Consider the following 9,373-nt stretch of genomic DNA (forward strand, 5'->3'; position numbering starts at 1 on the left):
ATACTTCTGTTGCATCTCAGATGTAGCCAGACTACTCAGATCGAGCTTGGGAGGCCGTCTTTCTTGTCCTTGTGCTCTCAGGCGTAGCCTGAGTGTGGCGACTACCATCCTATGGTCTGCGTTTCCAAGCTCGGCCGACCTATAAGTCCGGCAATTTGTTATCGACGAGCGCCAGCGACCCGAGATCATAACATAATCGATCATCTTCTTTGTCTGGCCATCATTACTATACCAAGTGTATTTGTGTATATCTCGTCTCTGAAAGAGCGTGTTTGAAATAACCAGATTATGCATATTGCAAAGCTGGAGGAGTCTTTGTCTGTTGTCATTCAGTGAATCTGGAGTCACAGGGCCGAGAACACTTCTCCACACGCCCTCCCTGTCATTTACCGTCGCGTTATGGTCTCCCAGAAGAGTGACAATGTCGTGGGTTGGGACTCTAGACAGGGTCGCTGAGAGCTCCGCATAGAACCGATCCTTCACTTCTGCAGGGCTAGGATTAGTGGGAGCATAGCATACAATAATTGTCCACTTTCCATGCTTGTGCTGGAGCTGAGCCATCAGTATTCTATCTGAAATATTTGATATGGTGCCATCAACATGGCACCATATCAAAAGCAGATCATACCTGAATAAGGTGGGAAGTGGTCATAAGTAAGGATTCAAGTGAAAAGGGAACTTCATGGAAGGGGGTAAAAAGTAATTGGGATGAAGGAGTGTGCAGCAGTTCTGGCCTCGGGTGGCTTGGTACTGCAGCGAGCTGTTAATAGTGGTAACACAAGCATTAAGGAAGTCAAAAATTTTAAGGTTTAGACTCAGTCCACAAATTTTTTTTCAAAATATTTCCCTGGGAATTTTCTACTATAAAACATACTTTTGAGACAGTAGACCCTGCTAACTTAAAAAAAACTGGTAATGCAGAATTTCGAGGGTATTTTAACACAACTTGCCAAAATTACTGTCCTTCAAAATGACGTCGAAATGTCTATGACACCCTCCATATGTAGAGAAAAGATTAGGTGTTTCAAAAAGGGAGTAACTTTAGAAAAACAAAGGAACCAAACTGATCTTTTCACCAGATACTCAATCATGTATAAAAATTGGCTAAAATGATAGATTTGATGTCTCAGTCCTGTTTATTAATTCAGGCCTTGATGATAGATTAACACACTCTCCTCTCCAGCCGGTTAACAACACACCCTTTTTCAACTGTTTTTTCAACCATCTGCTTATTCAGCACGCCCATGGTATACCATGGCACGCCCTTCTGTACGCCCATGGTATATCCCTTACAAATTGATTTGTTTATATTATGTATTGCAGGCAGTATGATTGTTGGCATTGTTGGCCCAATCAACATTAATGCAAACAGCAAGACTGTTAAGTTTTCCTTCCAGCTAAATCAACAGGGAATAAGTCGTTTTTAGGAATGGAAATGCTTATGGAAAATAATACTCCCCAAGTAAAGTGTTTATTATGAGAATAATGTTGAGTATAAATTACAACTGAGAAAAACGTGTATACATGCATTTACAACCATTAAAAATAACATAGAAATATTCACCATCCTGTTGCTCAATCAGAGTATGGCTACTTCCTTAAAATTTGTTTTTGTCAAAAAACTTTTTTATTCTATTACAATAGTAGTATCTATTACATTTGGAAAGGGCGTTGAATAATATATTTCTTTTTTTGCTATTTGATTTTTGTGATATATAAAAAAAAACAAAAATATTACCCATTTTTTAACTGAAGGCAAGGCCTACTTACCAGGAAAGGCATTGGTTAATAGACTCAGGAGACAAAATAAAACATGAATGTCGATTGCAGTGAGGACTTTGGCCTCAGAAAGCCAAAGCAAATTATGAATGATTTACTACTGGCTGAATCCAAACAATGACACCAAAATTAAAGAATTGTTTACTTAATAAAAAAAAAGAAAACATCAGGCCAATTAAACAGGTGACACACAGACCATAAAATTGGTGTTGAAAAGGTTAACAAATGCATTAGGCTGAGGAATAGTCAATTTGGTTGCCACATAAATAACTAGATTAAATGCAACTGACTCCCAGCATAGGCCTGACACTTGGTGCAAGGTTCCTTTTCTGGGTTAAACCCATAATGTTTAGATTTGCTTCCAGTTTAGCTGTGTTTAATGCATATACCTTAAAAGGGTTAGGAGAGTCCCCCACCAGCAGCATCCTATCCACCAACAGCAAGTGGCATCAGATCCTCAGAACAGGTATTAGCAAGAGAACTTCTTTCTACCATCTCTGATAGCTCCTCAAGTGATGTTTCACTGTGATTACTTCATCTGTCAAGGGGAACCCCATGGTATGATTTTGGCAGCCAGTACTGGTTTCAATTCATTCAACCTCAGGATAATATATACCATGAAACAACCTGCCTCATGGTCAGAGACCAAACTGCCATTGGCCAAAATTAGAAATAATTGCCCCTGTTTGTGCCTATTATTCTTAGCTGCCACTATTATTGGTAATATTTTAAATTGATAAGCTACTGTTGATGAGAAATGAGTAAAAAAAAATCTTTCCAGCAAACCTCTCTTATAGTTTGTCACTGGGCCCCAACACAGTGAAAAAAAATACCATCCCCAACACAAAGCACAACAGATCCTGTATGGACCTTAATTCTGCTCCAAAATTCAAATTAAGGCAAGGTCATTAAGGTAAATAACGTGCTTTTGTAAATAACATATGGCTACATCCAGGCATTACATAATGGCTGCAAAGCAGTTAAACAAGTGAGCATTTCTGAAAATCCAATTAAACTCCTGAATCTAGGCTAATAAAGCAAGAATTTTTTTATTGTGGAGCTTAGATTAGAAGAGGCCATGAACAAGAGTGTTACCTCTGTGGATATAAGGCAAAACTTTGTACAAAGGACTTTTTACTACCTTGGAAAGCAGTTGTGTTGGGAGAATAAACTTCCAGGGATGAATTCAGAGCCAATTTATATCCAAAACAACGTTTCAAGCGTCTATCCTTATGTCTTCCTTATCTCTAAGGCTTAAAAATGTCATAGAAGACATGTTACTAAATTTGCTGTACTTTTGTTTGATTAGGCCATATTTTTTCTTAATTAAAGACATACACCACTACTTTAATAATGTGTTTTATAATGAGATTATGATAAATTTTAACTTTAACCTTAGCTGATTGTTAGTCCAACAATCTGTATTTAATTGTTTTGGGTACTGATATATCACACTTTCCCAAATTAATTAAAACCTTATAAATCAAAAATTAGGCCTAGTAAATTTACAAGACTCAAAATTATTTATCCATGCATTGCATGTCTAGTAGATCTATTTCTCAAGGCTTTACTTTTATAACATAAATTTTTATCCAAGTTCACCAAAGGTCAAACCCCTTTGGAACAGTAAAGAAGAGGGAGAAATCAAAAGGTACTACTCTTACAATATTAGAGCATTTTCTTTGTGAAGGGTAAAAAAACCTAAAAAATTACCCAACTACATTTCAGCCCCCCCCCTAATGCCTAAATATAGCCCTGGGCTATGCACAAAAGTTGGTTGGTTGCTGGTTTTCATATTTTCTTTTTTAATATATTCTCCATTTTAGTGAGAGATCTATGGGATGGAAATACCCCCCCCTCTAAAAAGCTATTTTTCAAAATTCCCCAGGGCATGTTTCCTCCCACCCCAAGGCCTACTTCCTGATGCAACTGTACTTAGAAATTCAAAAATACACCTATCAGACCAAATCATTTATTTTGACATTTCCATAGTAAATATAATTTCTCATATTTGTCATCTCCTAACAGAGCACATCAAACACTGTATATCAGATTCATATGCTTACAAAATCTCTGCTAAGCTTTGTTTTGATCACTGCTATCTCTTAACCCTATGCAATGTTGTTGCTCTCTCCCACATCCTGTATTTTGCAGCCTTCTGGAAGATTCTTATACTCACTCATAAATTGATATTCTGCTCTACTTTTTTTCTATTTTGCAAAATATTTGCCAAGACACCCAATACAAAGTTCAGTTGGATACAAAGTTCAAAGATTATAGCAGACTGTACTATAGCTAAACTTATAGAACAACACATCCAAAAGATTACAAGTGGCTCTCCAGAAGGGGACATGCTAGATCAGAAACTGCATGCTCATTTTCATAGTTTTGTTTCCATTAATAACAATTCATGATCACTCCCCCCTCCCCAATGGTCTCATATATAGCCCTATGGTATATGAAAAGCTAACATAAAAATTACGAAATTTGCTTACTTTATAATATGTAGCAAGTAAAAATAAGACCATGTGGTGTCAGTTCTGCTGTAGTCATTTTTATGGGACTTTATGCTCTTTTTAAAAATTCTTGCCAATTTGATTTCAAAATAACATTTTACCATCAAGACCAAGGATAATAATATATTACCATTCCTGAATCAGCTTCAAATGGTATTTTTTTTGGTAAATTTTCCTATTTACTCACTAATGAGATAGTTAAGAAATATACACAGCCTATCTTTAGAGTCAGAATTATGTCCTGAATCCAAACATATCATTTATTTGTGTTAGAAACAAAACTCACTCTCACTATGTTTACCCTCTTCTGATTTGTAATTCTTAGAAATTTGCCTACTTGACAGGTCTATACCTATTGGAATTCTGATAAACAACATTATACCTTAATTTTCAGTTCAGTCTCTTTTCTTTGTTTTTGGTTTTGATAATGCAATTCTGTTATTTGAGTAGAATTTTCAGCCAAATCAATTGTTTCTTTCAAATTTAAGAAATATACTTGCAGATCTTTCAACTGTTGTAAATTGGGATTAAGCAAAGTTGTGAAGCAGAAAATACTTTTCTTGCACTTCATTTAAGCAGAAGACCTCCTTTTGGGAAAGACCACTTTTCTTTGGCATTCTGGGAAAGTAGAGATGAGTTTTTGGACCACCCCTATTTCACCACAGCATGATGTAATGGGAGGGTAGTAACAAGCAGAAGCATTCTGAGCCTCATTTCATTGGGGGAGGGGGGCAATATTTAAAAATTTTACCATATTGCTACCTGATTTATGCCAAATTTTTTGCAGAAACCAAGAATTTTTGAAAAATTTCTGCCAATTTTGCAAAATTTATTCCAGTTTTCACCTTCAGGAAAAATTTAACCAAATGCAAACCCTGGTAATAACAGCCTGCCTCCTTGGTGAAATATTCACCAATAATTTGTCAGTATAAACTAGATAGTTTTGGGAACCACTTTGCATTTGTATGACAATAAACAAAAGCTCAAATTGGGATAAATTTCTTTTAATAGACAGTGATAAATTTCACAAAAATACCAGATATTTTGGTCACATATGCAGTAACCATCACTACTGATGATGGCCATTGCATATGTGACCAAAATATCTAGTATTTTTATGAAATTTATCACTTTTATAAAAAAGAATTTTATCCCTATTTGAACTTTTGTTTATCAGTATGAACTAAAATGTGGTCTCTGTTTTGACAAGCAATTAAAAAGACAAAAATTGTTTAATATTTGTGGTTTATAGAATAAATATCAAGCAATAAAAGCTACATTTTTAGAATCAGAAGAAAATTAGCTTTCTGTAAATATGTGAAACACCAAAAGGATATACATATATATATGTCAAAATAGAATAATTGGTATTTCCAAAAAGATGTCCTTGTTGGTAAGTCAATAAACTAATAATTTCAAGTGTTTGATCTTAAATAATATTAATAGCCTAATAGAGATATTGATGCATAGCTTAGATTTTTAAATGTTCATTGATATAGACAATTCTTCTCAATTCCACTTTGATAACAAGTTGTTTGGGTTTTAGTTTTACATAATTTGGTAAATCTGCAGTAGGCAACATAATTTAGCTAAGATGAAAGTGAAGCATCATTTGATGCCTTCTTTTATGCTCTTTCATAATTCAAGAATTGATTCTGGGGGTAGATGCATCTTGAGCTGTTAAAGGGGCCCCAAAGGTATTTCATTTTTGTAACCACACAAAGAAGTTATCAAGACTACTTAAGTTACTGAAAAGTTGCAAAAAAAATGGCATTGGTACATTATATGGTCACTTTTATATACTAATGAGAGACAAAACCTGCCAGATTGGTTATTTCTCAATAGCAGTCTCATGAAATAGAATGCAAAGAGTAGTTTTCATTGCATTTACAATATTTAAACTGTTGTTTTTTGGGGTTTAGGGGGGTGGTACCTAGGTTAGGTTATATATTTAATATATGCTATGCTTTACCCCTCACCCCCCCCCCCCAATGTGTGAATATATAGCCCAAATTTGTTTCTAAACTATTATATATTCATCCTATTTTATTTTATTAGCATTAACCAAACTTGACTTTTTAGAAGTGACCATATAATGCACCAGTACCAAAAAACATATGACTAGTTTATACATAAGTTGTTCAAGAGTAATATATTCCAAAAATATTTATTTATAACAATTCAAACCTCATTTACTAGGCAACTCAAATATAAAATGTTTCCCTACCATTTCAAGTTTTTCAAATGCTGTCAACAAAAATAGCACTGAATTTTGGGTAAATTTTTTGTTGTTCATATTATTGACTTATGACTAAAGTAAACATACCACTTGATGCTTTTTTTATGCTCTTTCCAAATATAATAATCATTTTTATCAGAAATGAATTTTACCCCCACCCCTATATATACCAATTCAGGGTATATATTTGCACATTAGGGGGGGGGAGTTAAACTTATCTCTCATTTACATAAGAAATAAAATTTACCCCCCCCCCCCTGTAATTTACAAAAATATAACCAGAACTGATATATATAGGGGTGGGGGTAAAATTAATTTCCAACAAAACTTATTATTATATTATGAAAGATTACAAAAAAGGCATTGAGTGGTATGTTTACATTATTCATAAGTCAATAATGTGAACAACAAAAGAGTTACTGAATTTTGCAATTCAAAGCTTTGCCATCAACAATTCATGGCATATTCTAATTCAGGGTATATATTTGCACATTAGGGGGGTGGGGTGGGTAAATTTCATGGTAAATTTGCAGTTGGCTATATGATTTATCTAGGAAGAAAATGAAAAAATATAATTTGATTTTTTTGTTATGCTCTTTCATTATTCATACAAAATACCTTTGGGTCCCCTTTAAGGGCTCAAGATACAACTAGCCCCAGAAGTGATTCTTGAATCATGAAAGAGCATTAAAAAGGCCTCAAAATGACATTTTCACTTTCATCTTAGCTAAATTGTGTAAATCTAAATCTTAGCTAAACCCATAATTTTGCTCAATTGAATAGGCCTAGGCTACTGGTTTTTATGGGTCAATGATCTCTAGAGAAAGAAGGAGTGAAGGTGGGTAGGCTACTTCAAAATACCTTCCCAGTAGATTAGTCAGGCTCTGAATACATTTCTAAGATTTTCATTCACTTAACTCAAATGCATTCCAAGACAGAAAAAACCTCCTAAACTATAATTTTACCCTAAATTATGTTGGCAGCTATAAATTTAGATGACTAGGCATATTTTTGAAAATATCAATTTAAATTAAAACAACAAAATGAACAAGCTTTTTTACAGCCTAGACTATAGACTTACACCCAAACATTAGTATAAGGTGGGAGGTAGTTATCAAATTACCACTTAATTTATTACTCTATTTCTAACAAATACAGGCTACTTACTCCTAGTATCGTTGTTAAGATATGAGTTTCTGACTTTCTTTGAACTTGAACATGTCTTTATTTTAAATACTATACAAGAAGGGTTACGGTTGCGCTACCTAATAATATTGCAAACATAGACAGCGCTGATAATTCCAGGAAAATAGAACAGTTCGACAATTCCATAATGAATATATTCATGGAGTGTCGTAAAAACCAAACAAGGAAAAATAATTATCAAAACAAGAGGATCCGAAAAAAGAACTCATATAAACTCAGAGTGATAAACAGTCTATGCAAAAGTTAAATTCTTGTGTTAGTTACTTTTTTGGTTTCACCTTTTTATAACAATCAGGGAAATACATTCATGCGAAAATTACAAGTCAAATTTAAACTAGCACCAGGAAATTGAGCATCGGTCAGTGAAAAGAAAGACAGTTTTTGTGTATAGGAAGTATGGCAAACTCTCAAAGATCATCTTTTTTGGCTATCCATCTAGGGTCAAATGAAAAGTACTTCCCAAATGGGGTGGGAAGAGGTTGTAAGAAGGGATTTAAAGAAAATCAGACCTTCTTGAGGGTGGGTAAAGAGAAAAACTTTGAACAGATTGTGATGGAGGAGTAACTTGCACACCTGTGGTTACATCATTGGATTTGGTGCTGCAGTGATTTGTTAGTAGTAGCCTCTGTTACTGTAGTCTAGACACTTCTGCCGTTTGTATTTACCATTCAAAGCACGTCCATTTACAGAATTTTTTCGGCCTTTTTCTGCACACATGAGTGTGTCTCTCTTGTTCTTTTTTTCAAATTTATTAGCAAAAATATTTACTCGGACTTGTCTGGACTGTGCTACTTGATAACCTTGTTATGTTGCTTTTACTATGAATAAGAAGAATAATAGCCTTTGTTGGGATTAGCGCCATGTGTTTATTGCATTCTTAATTTATTATGAGTGAATCATATCTAAGATTCTTCTGTCCACCAGGAAAGTAGCAAAATAAAATTTTTAGTTGATTTCAGCAGTTCTAAGTTTTTGTTAATTATTCCTTAGTTTCTCTCCTAGAATATAAACCGAAATTATATTTGCAGTTCAAGTGTGGGCATCCCCTGATTAGGACAGACATCAAGCTTATCTGGTAAACATGCTAAAATTTTAAAACATTTAGTATTTTACTATGTTTGCCGACATTTGCAAGTTTTTAGCCTTTATTCAGCCTAGGAACCAACTGCTAATTTCAGGTATATAGTTTTTTTCCGGTGGTTGAATCTCTAATTTCAGTCAGAAGACAATTTCTAAAAAACATAATAAGGATGCTGAAAGGAAAAATAGGTTTTTACAAGATCGTGACCTATCTAGATCGTTTTTTCACGCCAGAAAATTTTTATAGTTGACTTTTCAGAAAAAAATGATTGTCTGGTTTTTGAAAAAAAAAATATGCACACACAAATATATACAATCATCTCTTGTTAATAATCATCATTATCATCATCATCACCCCATATTTTACAATAAATAAAACACATACAAAAACAGAACAATCGGAAAAAAAGTGGGTCCCCAAAAGCAAGCTTGTAGCAGGGGCAGATCCAGGATTTTTTTAGGGTGGGGACGTAAAATAGGTTGATCCGATAAAGTTCCGTTTGGAGCAAGTTTAATTAACGCAAACTTGCGTTAATTAAGTAAATTACACTAC

The 9,373-nt window shown here is 34.2% G+C and overlaps 1 protein-coding gene across 1 annotated transcript in view; it reads right to left on the bottom strand.

The window, feature by feature from the left end:
* LOC148938485 (tyrosine-protein phosphatase non-receptor type 4-like) overlaps positions 1–7,759 on the bottom strand; it is a gene marked incomplete at its 3' end in the record, with an annotated part of 101,756 nt that extends 93,997 nt beyond the window's left edge. Inside the window, exon 1 of the mRNA XM_089107759.1 lies at positions 7,702–7,759. The remainder of the gene's footprint in view (positions 1–7,701) is intronic.
* Between the last annotated feature and the right edge of the window lie 1,614 nt (positions 7,760–9,373).

Source organism: Artemia sp. Qi Xiang Cuo, unplaced genomic scaffold (assembly GCF_049724085.1).
Source record: "Artemia sp. Qi Xiang Cuo unplaced genomic scaffold, ASM4972408v1 HiC_scaffold_3222, whole genome shotgun sequence".
Classification (NCBI taxonomy): Eukaryota; Metazoa; Arthropoda; class Branchiopoda; order Anostraca; family Artemiidae; genus Artemia; species Artemia sp. Qi Xiang Cuo.